General features: G+C 40.7%; 1 pseudogene; it reads left to right on the top strand.

Annotated features, from left to right (window-relative positions):
* Positions 1–9276, top strand: part of LOC103738533 — a 22265-nt pseudogene extending 12989 nt beyond the window's left edge.
* The last annotated feature ends 6780 nt before the right edge of the window (positions 9277–16056 follow it).

The following is a 16056-nucleotide window of genomic DNA, read 5'->3' as shown; positions in this document are numbered from 1 at the left end:
TAAAAATTTTTTATTTATTATTTTTGTTTTATGTGTATGTGTGTATTGCCTGCATGTAGGTAAGTGCACCCATGTCATGTAATGTCCATGGAGGTCAGAAGAGGCTATCAGATCCCCTGGGACTGGAGTTATGGACAGTTGTTAGCTGCCATGTGGGTGCTGGGATTTGAACCCCAGCCTTCTGCAAGAACAACCAGTGTTCTTAACTGCTGAGCCAGCCATCTGTCCAACCACCAATTTCACATTTTTTAAAGATTTGTTTAGACACCTTTTCAAACTTAGCATGTGTCTATCCTGGTGAAAGTTACATGTGTACGTGACTAACAAGGTCTAATTTGTTTATTATTTATTTTTCTATATATTCTTATTGGTATTCTCTCTTCTGAGATTATAACCCATTTTTAAACTTTATTTTTATTTTATGAGTGTTACGCTTGCATGTATGTAGGTGTACCTGTGTCATACAGTGCCTGCGGAAGACAGAAGAAGGCATCTGATCCCCTGGAACTGGAGTTACAAACAGTTGTTAGCCATGTGGGTGCTGGGATAAGAACCTTCTTCTGCTGAGCCATCTATCCAAGCCATAACCCATATATTTTCATCTTTCACTTTTTAATGTTTTCATCAACAAGTTAAAGTGTTCTAACAGTGTTTGTCAAATACTGGAATTGAAAACTCTTACCTGAGTGTAGTTTTGTTGTAGCTGACCTAGCTTATTTATGGCTTTTGATCTAAAAAAGTCTTTTATGAATAGTATGTAGTTGGATCATGTTTTAGCTATTCTAAAAAGCTGTCTTTTGGAGTGTTTAACCCATTTACGTTAAATACATTTCTGTCCTTTATTTCTGCAATTATGCTTTGCTTTTTATTGTTTGGTTTATTTGTTTTTGTTTTTGAAATAGGGTCTCATAGTACAGAGTGGTTTGAACCTTCTGTCTTCACATTACAGGAATGCACCACCACACCCAGACCATCCTGCTTTTTCACACTTCTAGGTTGTTGTTGTTGTTGTTGTTTTGTTTTTTTGAGAGCTGTTTGGATTCCTTTCTCATTTTATGCTGACTGTGTTTTAGAGATTTTCTTTGTTGTTGGCCATGGGAATTCCATAGAACATCACTTAACAGTGAGAGTTCCGCCTGTGCAGTGTGCTGCTCAGTCAGACCGTTATGCAGACACTACAGAGTGCCCTTCACAGGCCTCAATTACTCTTGGACCAGAAACTGGTACAGCACACCACTAATGGTTAATATTTATGTGCCTAACACCTAAGTGTAGAAAAGGTACAGTAAAATATAAGCACTAAAAATGTTACACTTGGAAATTGCCTAATATGTGAGTGGCTGTGAAGGTCAAGGACATCACTAACCACTGCAGACAATAAATTGTAGTCACTAAAATTACAAAGAAAACCTTCAACAATGAATTAACTTTAGCTTCTTTCATAAACTTTTTGGTTAAAAAGAAACTTTTTTGCTCTCTTGTTATAACCCTTATCCCAAACCACAAAACACATTGTACAGGCATACAAAACATTCTCCTTTTAAAATATCTTTATTGGGGCTGGAGAGATGGCTCAGCAGTTAAGAGCACTGGCTTCTGGTACAGAGGACCCAGGCTTGGTTCCCAGCATCCACATGGTGGCCAACAGCCATCTGTCACTCCAGTTCCAGGAATCTGTTGTCCTCTTCTGACCTTCTTGGGCATTGCATGACATGAGGGCACTTCCATACATGTAGGCAATACACTCACACACATAAAAAATAAATAAAATATTGCTGGGCATGGTGGCGCATGCCTTTAGTCCCAGCACTCGGGAGGCAGAGGTAGGCGGATCTCTGTGAGTTCAAGGCCAGCCTGGTCTACATAGTGAGTTCCGGGCCAGCTGGAGCTACATGGAGAGCCTGCCTCAAAAAGACAAAAATAAAATAAATAAATAAATAAAATATTTAAAAATATCTATGGTATATGCCTTTTACTTTTTTTGCTAAAAAACAAGACACAGTAGCTAGGTCTACCCAGGCTCAGGTTCACTGCATCACTGACCAACAGCAACACTGTCAACCAAAACTTTGTATGTGCCTCTTTATATGACAGACTTCGCCAGTGAGTCACAGCTTCCATGCATCTGTTCACCCCAGAACAAAGCAATGATTGCATCAGAGTCCTACTTGATGAACCACTTCATCAAGTAACTGGGGTTACTAACAGGAACGTGTGTTAGGGGTTACTTACAAGAGCAGGGATGACTCTGAGATGCGTCACCACCCCACGGGAGGGGGGTGTCAACGCATGACAACTGTAACCCTGGAGCTGCCTGCAAAGCTTACAGGGAGATGGACAGTCTCTTCTGTCTGCTGCTTGGCTTGAGTCTCCTCCCCAAGCAGTTGTTTACTTTAATAAACTGAGGAGGGCCTATGAAAATCTTGCACCTTTTGCTTTCCCAGACAAAGGGTTTCATTTACCTCCAGAATCTCAGGAACTTCCCCTTCATTCCTGGGGGGACTGTTTTAATTAGGAGGACACTGCTATGCAACAGAGACATCTGACTGTTGAACAGGTACTAATTTAATTTCACAGTCATTCACAGACTTAGCTTTTCTAGAGACCTGTGCTCCCCCCGCCCCTTTGTCTTATACTACACATTCATGCACTGTTGGCTCTTTAACACATTTGTAGCCACTGTCATGCGTTTCTCTTTTAAATTCTATAGGAAAAGGTGCAGTTTCAATACAATACTAGCTCTATTTAGCCATTAATTTACTTTTGCAAGGGTTTCTTTTTCTTCGTAGTTTTAGAGTTACTATTTCTTGAGACTTTCTGAATTCCAGAGAAATGTTCCCATCTTGTCTTTGAAGTTCTTTGCATGTTTGGGCCATACTCTTTTGTTCTGGGCATCTGAAGGCTTGCAGTGTCCTCCAGTTCTCTTAGCTGAGTGCTGACTGGGAAGTGGGAGGAATGCCTGTATTAGCCTGAGGTCACATCAGACTCAGCCACGTGGACAGCTCTCTCCAGGTACGAGAAGACAGTCCCACAGTGGGAACATGGACATCAGCACTTTCATGCTGTATCTAATTTGAGACCGCTGCCATTTTAAGATGATGTCCAGACTGGCCACTGACACTTCAGATTCTTGCCTTTTCAGGTCATCACTGCACAAGGAAGAGAGTGAGGAAGGGAGGCGAGAGTGCCGCAGCCCCTCATTTTCTTGAAGCGTCTTCTCGATTGTGTGCCTGCGTGATAGCTCTGACTTTTGATTGCTTTCCAGACTTCACAAAAAAATTGTTTCCAACAGTTTCTGCTTGATTTTGAGGTTTCTTTGTGGAGATGAGTACTTTTCCACCATTTTTCTAACATCCAGTGTTCAACTCTTGGTTTTAACCTGAATGCTTTTGAATTTTTTTTAGCAATTGCATATAATCAAATGGAACAAACAACTTAGTCAATGTTGTTCAGTTTGCCTTATATATTGCATCAGTTAGGAAAAATTGTTCTTTTAGAAAGACAGATAAGTTGATCTAACTAAGAATCAATCTTTGTTTTTACTACCAATTTGAAGTATGACAGTCAAACTTCAACTTCATTGACTTGGGTGTCTCTACTGTTCTGACATGGGCTCTATCTTGATAGCCACTCAGATATTGTTATATAAGCATTAGAGATGGAGTTTGTGGGATCATAAAAGTATGAAAATATCATCAGACAAGAGAATTTTCAGAAGGAACCTCACAGAAACTAACGCACATCTCTTCAGACCAGACATTGTGAATCAAGATACCTTCAGGGTAACATGAGAATTGATATTCTAAAATTTTTATTTTACTCTGAAGGGTAAGTAGAGTTTGGAACTAAGGTTGTAATTTAACTCTCTAGACTTAAGGACAGGAAAGATAGGCAAAAGGACTTGACCAGAGTGGGGACTTCTTGAGTCAACAAATTATAACTTGGTTATTCTGGGAAGGAAAATCATATATCTTAGAAAACAAAGACACAAGCAAACAGAAAACCCATAAAAATTCAATCTTTGTAAACTGAGTAGTGTAAAGTATATTTAAAATTAGCATGAAGTCCATAATATACTGATAATTGGTTTTGGGAATACTTCTTGGTTTTGAAGATAAACAGTTTTACTTATCTTAAAATGATGACAGAAAACAATAAAAATTCTTGTATGATTTATGTGTCTTTGAAGACTTTTATGCTTATGTAATCAACATATGGAACACACAGGACTCATGAGATATAAGTATAGGGCGACTTTATTTTTTGTTTCCCTTTGTCCTCTTTTAAGTTTTGCAGGTAGAACAGATTTCCTGTTCTGCTCCATGAGCACTTGACAGGCCCTGTGGCTTTTGTGGCCATGTTTTTGTAAAACAAAGTTCTCCAGCCAGAATTTAAATTCATGGTTATGGTACAAATCATGGGGTAAACTGATTTGAATCTTATGCTATCTACCATTCCTAGCTGGAGTGTGGTACACAGCCTTCCATGGAGAAAAGAGGCCTTACCAGCCATGCCTCATCACTTCTCCTCTTCTGTCTATGGATGAGCTGGTTTGGGGTTAGGGATGCTCAAGGGAGTGGGAAAATGCTAAGACAGAGATGTTTCCATGGTGGTCACCGTATGCTTTCTCTGAGCCTGAATATGAAACTGGTTCTTCTGTGAATGCTTTTGTGAATGCCTTGGACACTCATTTCTACCCTCCGCTGAGGGTCTTTTATGTTCTGGGTGGAGCATCCTAGATAGTCCCTAAGACATCCCTTCATACACAGAGACTCGAAGGCTGTACCTTACACATGTGCATTTACCCCACACAGATCCCTTACTCAAACACCTTCTATGATTCTATATTGCACTGAAGTCATTGGAATAATAAGACTCCCTCAAAAGTTTATGCTCCAAATTGAACTTCAATATAATTCCCACTACTATTGCAAGTAGTGGTATACTGAGATTCCAGAGTATTTCAACACTGTCCAACTTTCTGAAAATGACAAAATCATATCAAAACCAATCCCTAAACCTAACCCTGTTCATCTTTAAAATATTTATTTTTCTTTCATGTGTATGATATTGCCTTCATGTATGAAAGTACATGTGTAAGTACATACATGTAGTGCAATGCCTACAGCGGCTAGAAGAGGGCATTGGTTGGATCTCCTGGAACTGGAGCTACGGATGGTTTTTAGCCACCATGTGAATGCTGGGAATTGGACCCAGGTCCTCTTCAAGAGCAGCCAGTGCTCTTAACCACTGAGCCATCTCTCCAGCCCCCTGGATGTGATATCAAGAGGGTACTCAGTCATGTTCCTTCTGTTTTAAAATCAGGCCGGGCATGGTGGTGCACCCCTTTAATCCCAGCACTCGGGAGGCAGAAGCAGGCAAATCCCTGTGAGTTCAAGGCCAGCCTAGTCTACATAGTGAGTTCCAGGATAGCTGGGGCTACCGCGAGACCCTGTCTCAAAAAGACCAAAAGAAAAAAAAAAAAAGAATCAGTCACTGGCTTGAGTTTCTAGTTGTTGCCCAAACTTGGTTCCTTTTTTCTACAATGTATCTGGAAGGGCAGGTATCAGTCATCTCCTCTAAAACAGTTTCCAGCAAGCAAAGTCTAAAACCAGAGGGTATTGACAAGATTTTGAAATACACTATGGTTGGTGGGGTAATAAAGCACAGAATCACACTTAAATATGTGTACATGCCTTCTTTCCTGTTGGTTTGACCAAGAAATAAGCACCGGTTGGCCATTCAAAACGTATTGTGTTTTAATTCTTTTTTTTTTTTCAAGTTCATAAACCTTCCACAAAGCCCACATCACTTAAGTAGAGAAGAATCTTGAAAGTGATTTAAAACAAGATTTCCATACTTTTAGTCACAGTAGACAGTGATCTAATTTGAAATGCCAACCCTGTTGAGCACTCCACTTTTTTTGCATTGAAGTCAGGGGTTGCCCCATTCTAGGTGCAGCATGCCTTTGGCTACGGTTTGGCTGTAAGTTGAGTGTGTCCTCCTTCGGAGGGCCATAAGTGGAAGCCTGGGCCTCAGTATGGTGAGGTTGGGAGAAGTGACACCTTTAAGGTCACTGGAGGTGCTGCCCTCGGAAGCCAGGGATATAGTTCCCTGGAGACCTCCATTAGTTCCCATGATGGTGAGTTGTTACAAAAGCAGCAAGCTTGGCTGCTGGATCCACCGGTTTTCCTATTCTGCCTATGTGGCCCCTCTCTCACGCATGTTTCCCACCTATGTGTTATGACACAGTGAGGGGGCGGGGCTTGCAAAGATGCTGAATCATGCTCTTGGACCTCTAGAACTATAAACTGAGAAAATATTTTTCTTTTCATAAAATGCCCAGCCTCAGATATTTTGCCATAAGCAACAGAAGATGGACCAAACCACCTTCCATTACCATTCATATCCTTCTGAAGGTCAGAGTAGAGTTAACTGCTTGCAGTGATTTTAGTAAATCTCTATTCTGAAATGCTAGTCAGTGGAATGGTATTCAGATAGTTGGCCAAGAATTGTGCAGGAAGCTTTACAGTTCCCAACTTTGTTGTCCCTTTTATGTTTTGTCAGTTGGTATGGGATGGTGCCTGTGAGTTTAAGATGTCGAACAGACAAATGTGAAAATTACCAACCCAGAGCTTTCTGCCTAGATGTCTGTCAGTTCCAGTATGGACGTCATCACCACATGTTTCCGCTTTAAATTTGTAGGTTGAACTGTATGAGAAAGAATGTATGTTGCAGTCTGTGGCGTATTTGTCGTGGCCATGTCGGTGGTGAGTGGCTTTGGCCTGATGCTGCATGTTGGGGTGCCATTTGTGACCAGAGTTGCAAATTCGCCATTTCTCATCCTTGGTGAGTAAAGCAGAATAGGAGGCCTCGTGCTGTGTCTGTGGGAAAGAATCACAGAAGTCACTGGAAATAGAAGAAGCATCTTGTATCAAATTAAACTAAAAATCAGTTTGTAGATTAATTAGTACCAGCAAGACTGACAGTTTGGGATGTTGGTATAAATAAGCACCCCATACTTTACAGTAGGAAAAATGTAAGTTGGCATGCACCCCCAACCCCAGTTTGCAACAAATCAAATGAATTAAAAAGAATGAAGAACCATTGACCAGCAATTTCCCTTCTAGGAATTTGATCTGATAATTGTAGTTGATTAGAAGTAAGACAAATAGGTTTATTTGGGGTATTTTGGAATAAGGAAATATTGGAACCTCATCCCATATGAACATGGTATTTATCAAATCAAACATTAAAATATTGGAATGATATTCAGTCTTTAAAAAAAGATAGAAATATGATGATATTAAATGAAAATTTCTGGTTGTAAAGCAAGACCCTTGTGACATATAATTATGTGGTTATATTTACCTAGAACAAATTCCAGATGGATGGTCTTACAACACATCCAAGATTATCCTCGAAGGGAAGGGCAGAGCTGCTTTTCGTATTTTTGCTACTTTCAAATTTTATTTTAAGTAGGCACAAGAAAATAAAGATCGCCATATCTTTATTAGAAACTAAGCATTTTGGAGGAAATCATCTTGGGCTTCCTGGAAGAGACAGTAGATGGGTTTGCACTGTGTGTCACTTTAACTGGGCTCTCCGTGGTACACCCTCTTATACACACTCACCCATGGTGCCCCCACAGGCTGTATATACAGGAGTATGTGTGCATAAGTATATGTGATTCCAGCAACTTAAGAACTGTGAGGACAATTTCTGAACAAGGTTCTATACATAATACCATAAGTTTTTAAACGCCTGAGAGATGCCAGTGCATTCCACTGGCCCCAGTGGTTATTTCTTTTGTATGGCTGGGAGCAGCTGGTGGCCATGGGATACCACCATGCTGTCTCTGACAGACCTCCCTAGCTTTGACAAATTTTGGATCTTTCTACCTCAATCATATCCATAAATATCTGAACTACAGGCCAGCCTGTGACTCTCAGTTTTATACCAACCTTAACTTGTATTCTGTGAAGACAAAATTGAAGTTAATATCAGCATTTCGGTCTCGAGACCTAACCCTATGTAAACATACACAGAAGCTAACTCACACAAAAGTGCAAGCAGTCTGAATTGCGGGTGAACTTCAGAGGGAGACAGAAGTGATTGTCAGCAGGCTCAGACTGACTGTCCTTTCTGGTCCCGTTCTTTGCTGTCCTCTTTTGTCCTGCTGCATTGGTGATGTCACAGCTCTTAAATGTTCTTCTGTTTCAAAGGAATCATGAAATGTCATTGTGAAAAGGAGCTAATTACCTAGTAGGCATTAGTATGTAAAGGATTCTTAAGATTCACTCTTGCACACGTTTCTGATCTCAGGGGCAGTGAGACCATGCCTTCATAAGCATATAAGGTGTTAAAGAGAGACCAGGAGGAAAACCAGACGTGTGCAGGTGTCCATGTCTGGGCAGGTGTCTACAAACTGTGAGATACAATTCAAACGGTACCATTTAGATGGCCTTATGTTATCTGTAGACACACTTGCCAACTTATATTTCAAGCAGCAGAAGTTTTGATGGGTGTGTTTGTGTATTAGTGTGAAATTGCTTATGGAACCAAAGCTATATTACTGATGGTGCCTTAAGTGGCATCTGCAGGCTGGGTGTCCTCGATTTTTCACAAAGACACCCTGGGTGAACGTTAGAGAGTCCTCTATGCTGTGCACAAATAGTGTAAGCGTCTAGAAAACTGAGACTAGAGAGGAAAGCATGACAATTTCTGTTGTGAATTCAGAGATAGCATCACAAGGAAGACTGTTTAAGCAGAGACTGCAAGACAGGTGAGACCTTGAGATAGAAAATACTCAGTCAATTTAACTGCTGATATATATCAATAGATACAGAGAGCCTGCTGTTCTGTTACAGGTGTTGGGGTGGATGACATGTTTATCATGATTTCTGCCTGGAGAAGACCAGCCTCAAGGACAGTGTAAGAGAACAGCTCTCCAATTCACATTTCAAGGTGGCAGTGTCCATCACAGTCACCACCACCACCACCGTCCTGGCCTTCTACACAGAAATCACCAGCTCCTTCAGGTCCGTACAGTACTTCTGCATCTACACAGGAACAGCCCTGATCTTTTGTTACATTTATGCTATCACCTGTTTTGGAGCACTTATGGCCCTGGATGGTAAACGAGAATTTGCCTGCCTCCACTGGCTGGAAAATCCAGACCAGAGGTTTGCCCCATTAAAAAAGACCTGCTGTCTCCCATTCTGCTCTTCTCCAGATGAAAATGGAGAAAATAAACATCCAATGAATTTGTCTTTAGAGACTGTTTTGCTCCTTTTCTTACAACTACCAAATTCAATTTTCTGTAGTGCTGATAGACATTTTTTACATCATAAGCAGTATATATGGGTGTTTCCAAGTGCAGGAAGGGTTAGATCTTTGTAATCTGGCAAGTGATGATTCCTACATCACACCGTATTTTAATGTCAAGGAAGATTACTTCTCAGATTATGGCGCAAGGGTTATGGTTATTGTTACTGAAAGCATCAACTACTGGGACAAAGACATAAGACAGAACCTGAACGAATGTATGGTAAAATTTGAAGAAAATTAGTATGTAGATGAAAATCTCACAGAGTTTTGGTTGGAAGCATATGTTCAGTTTATGAAAAAGACTGGGAATGATCCAAATAACAAGAATGCTTTTATGGCTAATATTGGTGGCTTTTTAAGAATTTATCCTGTTTTCACATATGGTATTAATATTTCAACATCAAATGAAATCACTTCTTCCCAGGGTTTCATCCAGACTATAGGGGTTTCCTCTTCCAGCAGTAAGAAGAAAATGCTGCTGCAGTTACGGGGCATCGCTGAAAACTGCGATGTCCCCCTGATGGTGTACAACCCAGCCTTCATCTATTTTGATCAGCATGCTGCAGTCATCGAGAACACTGTGCGGAATGTGATAATTGCATCCACAGTTACGTTCATTGTCTCGTTGTTAATCCCTCATCCGGTGTGTTCCTTGTGGGTCACTTTTGCTATTGCTTTTGTGACTGTGGGGTGACAGGTTTCATGGCATTCTGGAATGTCAACCTTGACTCCATATCCATGATTAATCTTGTCATTTGTATACGGTTTCCTTTTGATTTTTCTGCACACATCTTGTATGTATCTGTTTCCAGTTCTGAGACCTCGGCAAACAAAAAGTCCATTGAGGTGTTATACATGCTAGGCTATCTAGTGTTGCAAAGTGCAATTTCAACAATAATAGGTGTGTGTTTTATCTGCAGCTAAAGCATACATATTCAGGACATTTGGGGGGCGCTCTTTTTGAGACAGGGTCTCCCTGTAGCCCCAGCTGACCTGGAACTTGCTATGTAGACCAGGCTGGCCTCGAATTCACAGAGATCCACCTGCCTCTGCCTCCCAGTGCTGGGATTAAAGGTGTGTGCCACCATGCCCGGCCCTCAGGACATTTTTTAAGATTATGTTTCTTGTTATGTTTTTGGGGGCTTCTCATGGCCTAATTTTTATTCCAATATTCTTAACCTTTTTTAAAAAAGTAAGTTTGAATATCCAGTAACAAATAACCCTAGCCAGTTATAGAATTTCCAATGGTCCCAATCCAGTCTGATTACATGTTGGGAGCCAAAAGGCCAGAAGAGAAACATCTTTATGGCTTTGAGAAAAAGACAGCTTTATGGTTTCCTGCAAATCTTTATGGCCTTGAGAAAAAACAGCTTAATGGTTTTCTGTAAGTTTCTATAAGATAGCACTTAGTTAAAGAATGTAGAAAAACAACTTTGTGACCCAGGCTAAGTCAGCCTTGAGAAATGTTTTATGCTCACCATGACAGTTAGCAGATATTCCTTTAGGATAAGAAATGCCCCTTGAATAACCCTCCCTAGCTATAGCATCCAACAACACCAATTAGTGTCTGCCCAGCACTTTCCTTCTCCTCACCTCCCCCCTTTTTCCACTACCAGTATATATATCTGCTGCTTTCAAATAAAATTTTGGAGCTTGATCAGAACACTGTCTTGCTCTCTTTCTTCATGTTCCTTGTTTGTCATTCCTTCTAGGACCCCCACTCGTCGTGCCACTGTAAAAGTGTCCTGCGGGTCGGGACAATTACAAAGTGTACTATTAAGACTGTGGTCAGTAGTTATGCGTTTTAGGGCTGCTCATGGCCTAATTTTTATTCCAGTATTCTTAACCTTTTTTTTTTTTAAAGTAAGTTTGAATATCCAGTAACAAATAATCCTAACCAATTATAGAATTCCCAGTGGTCCCAATCCGGTCTGATTACAAAATGCACTATTAAAACTAGTCAGTAGAAAAGAGAAAGGTACCAGGAAAGTTGTTGGGGAAGAACACACACACACACACACACACACACACACACACACACACACACACACCACATTTGACTTGGAGGCCGCAGGAATGCCCTGCATTATTTTCTCTAAAATAAGAAAAAAATTGCATGCTGGTACTGGTATCCTGAAGAGGTAACTGCAGAGGACCTTCAAAACGAACTTTGCTTCTGGTGGCTCTCATTCAGTTTGTTAATATGACTATAATATTATTTTTATTCTACTTTGGGGGAAATGTTTTTTATAGGCTTTTTTGAGTAAGACAATGGAAAACTAGAAAATTGTGGTAAAAACTGAAATATATAACGTGCTTGTATCTTAACACCCTTTGCAGTTCTAAAGTCTCAGGGCTACACTATGTAGTATCCATGTACTGACTAATGTCTGGTCTGCTTCCTTGTGGAAAAGAAGAACTTGATCTCACTTGTCTCTGTCAAACAATGAGAAAATGTACATATAACCACTTGGTAAACTAAAGTAGTACATGTGTGAGCTTCTATTTGTTTAGAAGCAGAAATATGAGCCATATACAATTCAGATTACACATAAAATTGTTTTACATGTAAAAAAAAAAAACTCCTTACTCTGTATCTACTGGTTAATCATGGAGTTCCTTAATGGACATTTCCAGTAACTAGACATGACCTGGTAGGCTCACATATCCTTCCAAACTGCCTTCATTGTATGGGTTGTATGAAATTGGGAGCCACTCTGGCACACACAGACCCTCATTTACCCTACCACTCTAACCTTTCAATAGGACGTCTCCTGGTTTTGAAGGGTTCATCATATCTACCCCAACTGCTAATGAGCCAGTGAGCCTACAAGAGAATCTGGTGATTGTCACAAATCTACCATGAGGGAACTAGGACCCAAATACTCCCCTAGGTAATCTAAACTCACAGAAAAACTTGGGACACAAACTTAACTAGGAAACATTAATCTTTCATTGCTGCAAGAAACATATCGGACACAGGATTAGGGTTTATGGTGAGGATTAGGGTTAGGTTTACTGTTTAGGATTTAGAGATTAGGGTTTAGGATTTAGGGTTAGAGTTGTTAGGGTTAAGTTTAGATTTAGGGTTAGGGATATCATTGTAAAGGATAGAGGTAGAGATTTAGGGTTAAGGAGAGGGTTTGGGGTTAAGGGATAGGATTGGGGTTAAGATTTAGGGTTCAAAGTTAGAGTTTAGGGTTAGGGTTATAGGGCTGAGTTAGAGTTAGGCTTAAGGGTAAAGGGCCAGGGATTTAGGGTTAGGGTTGTGGTTAGAGTTTAGGGTTAGGATTGGGGTTGGGGTTGGAGTCAGGATTAGGGTTAGTGTTACATTTAGGTAGATCTATAGGGTTTTGGTTAAAATTAGGGATAGGGCTACATCTAGGGTTAGGTTAGTGTTATGGTTATGATTAGGTTTTAGAGTTAAAGTTAGGGCTAGGTCTAGTGTTAGGTTTAGGGTTTGTTAGGGATAGGATAAGGTTTGGGTTAGGGCTAAGATAAGGGCTAGGATTTGGGTTCTGGTTAGAGTTAGGGGTTAGGTTAGGATTATGGTTAGTGTTTGGTTTAGGCTTAGAACTAGGATAAGGATGAGGATTAAGATTTGCATTAGCAGTAGGGCTAAGGTTAGTTTAGAGTTAAGTTTAGGATTAAGGCTTAGAGTTAGGGGTTAGGTTAGGGTTAGGGTTAGGGTTGAATTAGGGTTAAGTCTAGGGTTAAAGTTTGGATTAGGGATAGGGCTATGGGTAGGTTTAAGTATTATTCTAGGGCAATGGCTAGGGCTAGAACTAGGACTAGCCCTAGGACTAATGTTAGGGTCAGGGATCAGGCATGGGCTAGGATTAAGTTTAGGCTTAGTTTTATGGCTATGGTTAGGGCTAGAGTTACAGTTGGGTTTAGGGTCAGGTTTAGGGTTAGGGTTAAGATTGGGGTTAGGGATAGGGTTATGTTTGTGGATGTAACTATGGTTATGGTTGGGGATGGATTGATGTTGAGACTGGGTTAGGTATAGGGTTAGGGTTAGGGTGATGTTTAGGGTTAAGCTTAATGTAGAGCTAGGGCTGGAGCTAGGGTTAGGATAGGGGTCTTGTTAGATTTATTGTTAGGTTTAGGGTTAGTATTAGGTTTAGAATTGGGGATTGGGGTTATGATTATAGTTACAGTTAGGGATAGAGCTAGATTTAGAACTAGTGTTAGGATTCAGGTTAGGACTAGGGTTAAGATCAGGGATAGGGTTGGATCTGGGATTGGGGCTGGGATTTGGATTAGGGCTAAGTTTAGGGTTAGGGTTAGGACTAGGACTAGGGCTGTTTAGATCTATAGCTAGGACAAAGGTTAGTGCCTGGGCTAGGTTTAAGAATAGGGATAGTTTTAGGGTTAGGGTTAAGGTTAGGGTTAGAGTTAGGATGAGTGCTTCGCCTATGGCTCAGGCTAGGTTTAGAGATACGGCTAGGGCAATGGTTAGCGCTAGAACTAGGTTTATGATTAGGGTGGTTTCAGGGCTAGGGTTCAGGTTACACTTGGGTCAGGCTTTAGGATTAAGATGTGGGTTAGTGTTAGGATTAAGGCTAGTATGAGGGATAGGGATAGTTTTAGAGCTGAGGCCAGGGTTAGGGTTAGGTTTAGTGTTAGTGTTGGGGTTGGGTTTTGAGACTGTCTTCAGTATTGGGGTTAGGGTTAGTGTTAGTGTTGGGAATTCATTTTAGAGTTAGTGTTAATATTTGGTTTAGGGTTAGTGTTACAATTATGGCTTGGTTTAGGGCTGTGTCTAGGGCCAGAGTTAGTTTAGGGTTGGGATAGGATTAATATTAGTGTTAGGATTAGGGTTAGGGTTTGTTTTAGGATTAGATAAGCATTATGGTAGTGCTAGGGCTAGGTTAAGGTTAGGGTTAGGGCTATTGGTTAGGGATAGGTTTAAATTCAGGTTAGGCTTAGGTTTAGGTCTTAGTCTAGGGTTATCATTGCATTTGGGATTGGGATTGGGTTTAGTTTAAGGTTAGTGTTAGGGTTACGGATGGTGTTAGGATTAGGGTTAGGTTTATTTTAGAGTTAAGGGTTATTGTTAGGTTTAGCGTTGAGGTTATGGTACAGTTAGGCTTAGGGTTAGAATTAGGGAAAGTGTTAGGGTGAGTGTTAGGGTTAAGGTTAGGTATAGGCTTAAATTTGCATTAGGAATAGGTTTAGGACTATGGTTATGGCTATGGTTAGGATTAACGTTAGGGCTAGGTTTGGTTTAAGATTAGGTATAAGATTAGGGCTAGGTTTAGTGTTAGTGTTAAGGTTATGGTTAAAGTTAGGGTTAGAGTTTGGTTTAGGGTTAGCATAGGGTTAGTGTTAGGTTTAGAGTTAAGGGTAATATTAACCCTAGGGCTAGGATAATGGTTAGGGTTAGGGTTTGGGTTGAGGGTGGAGGATAATCTTTGGGCTGGGGCTAGGGCTAGCCTTAAGGCTAGGGCTATGGGTAGAGCTAGACCTAGGGCTAAGACTAGGATGAGGGATATGGCTAGGGTAGAGCTAAGTCTAAGGTTACATTTAGGGTTAGAATTGGGCTATGGTTAGGGTTAGTATTAGAGTTAGAGTAAGGTTAGGTTTAGGATTGGGTTCATGAGTAGGGTTAGGGTTAGGGCTAAGGTTAGGTTTAGGTTTAGGGTTAGGGCTATGGTTTCGGCTAGGTTTAGGGTTAAGTTAGGGTTAGGATTTGGGTTGTGGTGGGTTTAGGTTTGTGTTAGGGTTATGGTTTAGGCTAAGGTTAGGATTTTAACTAGGGATATGGTTAGTTTAGTGTTAACCTTAGAGATATGGTTAAGTTTAGTGTTAAGGTTAGAGTTAGATTTTGATTTAGAATAGGGTTAGAGCTCTAGGATTAGGAATAGGACCAGGGTTTGAGTTAAGGTTAGAGTTAGTGTTAGGGTTTGGTTTGGCATTGGTATTGGGGTTCTGGTTGAAGTTTGGATTAGGGTTAGGTTTATGGTTAGACTTAGCGTTTTTTATGGTTAGGGCTGGATCTAGGGCTAGGATTGTTAGGGTTACGGGAAGGTTAGGGTAGATTAGAATTAGGGAAAGTCATGTCTAGGCTTAAGTATATGTTTAGGGCTAGCATTAGGGTTAGGGGTAAGGTTAGGGTTCGGTTAAGGTTTAGGGATGAGGTAAGATTATATTTAGTGTTAGTATTTGGGTTAGGGTTAGGGCTAGGGCTAGTGTTAGGATTAGGTTAGAGTTGGGTTTGGAATTTGGATAGAGTAGAAGTAGAATACAGTTAGGGTTAGTTTTGGTGTTATGGTTAGGGATAGGGCTTGTGTTTATGTTTGGGATTAGTGCTAGGGTTAGGGCTAAAGTTAGTACCAGGTTTATGATTAGTTTTAGGGCTAGAGTTAAGGTAGGTTTACAAATAGGGTTAGACTTAAGGCTAGTGCTCCAATTAGTTTTTGTGTCATTGTTATGTTTAGGGTTTTGGTTAGGGATAAGATTAGGGTTAGGGTTAGCACTCAAGCTAGGATTAGCATTAAGGTTGGTATTAGAGTTTGGATTAAGGTTAGGGTTAGGGCTACTGCTAAGGGAAGGACTTGGGTTAGGGTTAGGGTTAGGTTCAGGGTCAGGGTCAGGGTTAGTGGTAGGGTTAGGGGTAAGGCTAAGGCTACGACTAGTGTTAGCACTAGGGTTAGTCTAGAGATGGTAGAGCTAGGTTAGAGCAGGGGTTTGGACTAGGCCTTGGTCTAGGGCTATGTCTAA

Source organism: Nannospalax galili, unplaced genomic scaffold (assembly GCF_000622305.1).
Source record: "Nannospalax galili isolate Female #2095 unplaced genomic scaffold, S.galili_v1.0 scaffold598, whole genome shotgun sequence".
In the NCBI taxonomy this organism is placed as follows: domain Eukaryota; kingdom Metazoa; phylum Chordata; class Mammalia; order Rodentia; family Spalacidae; genus Nannospalax; species Nannospalax galili.
Note: the sequence above shows the minus strand (reverse complement) of the source record. Positions and strands in the feature narration are given on the sequence as shown.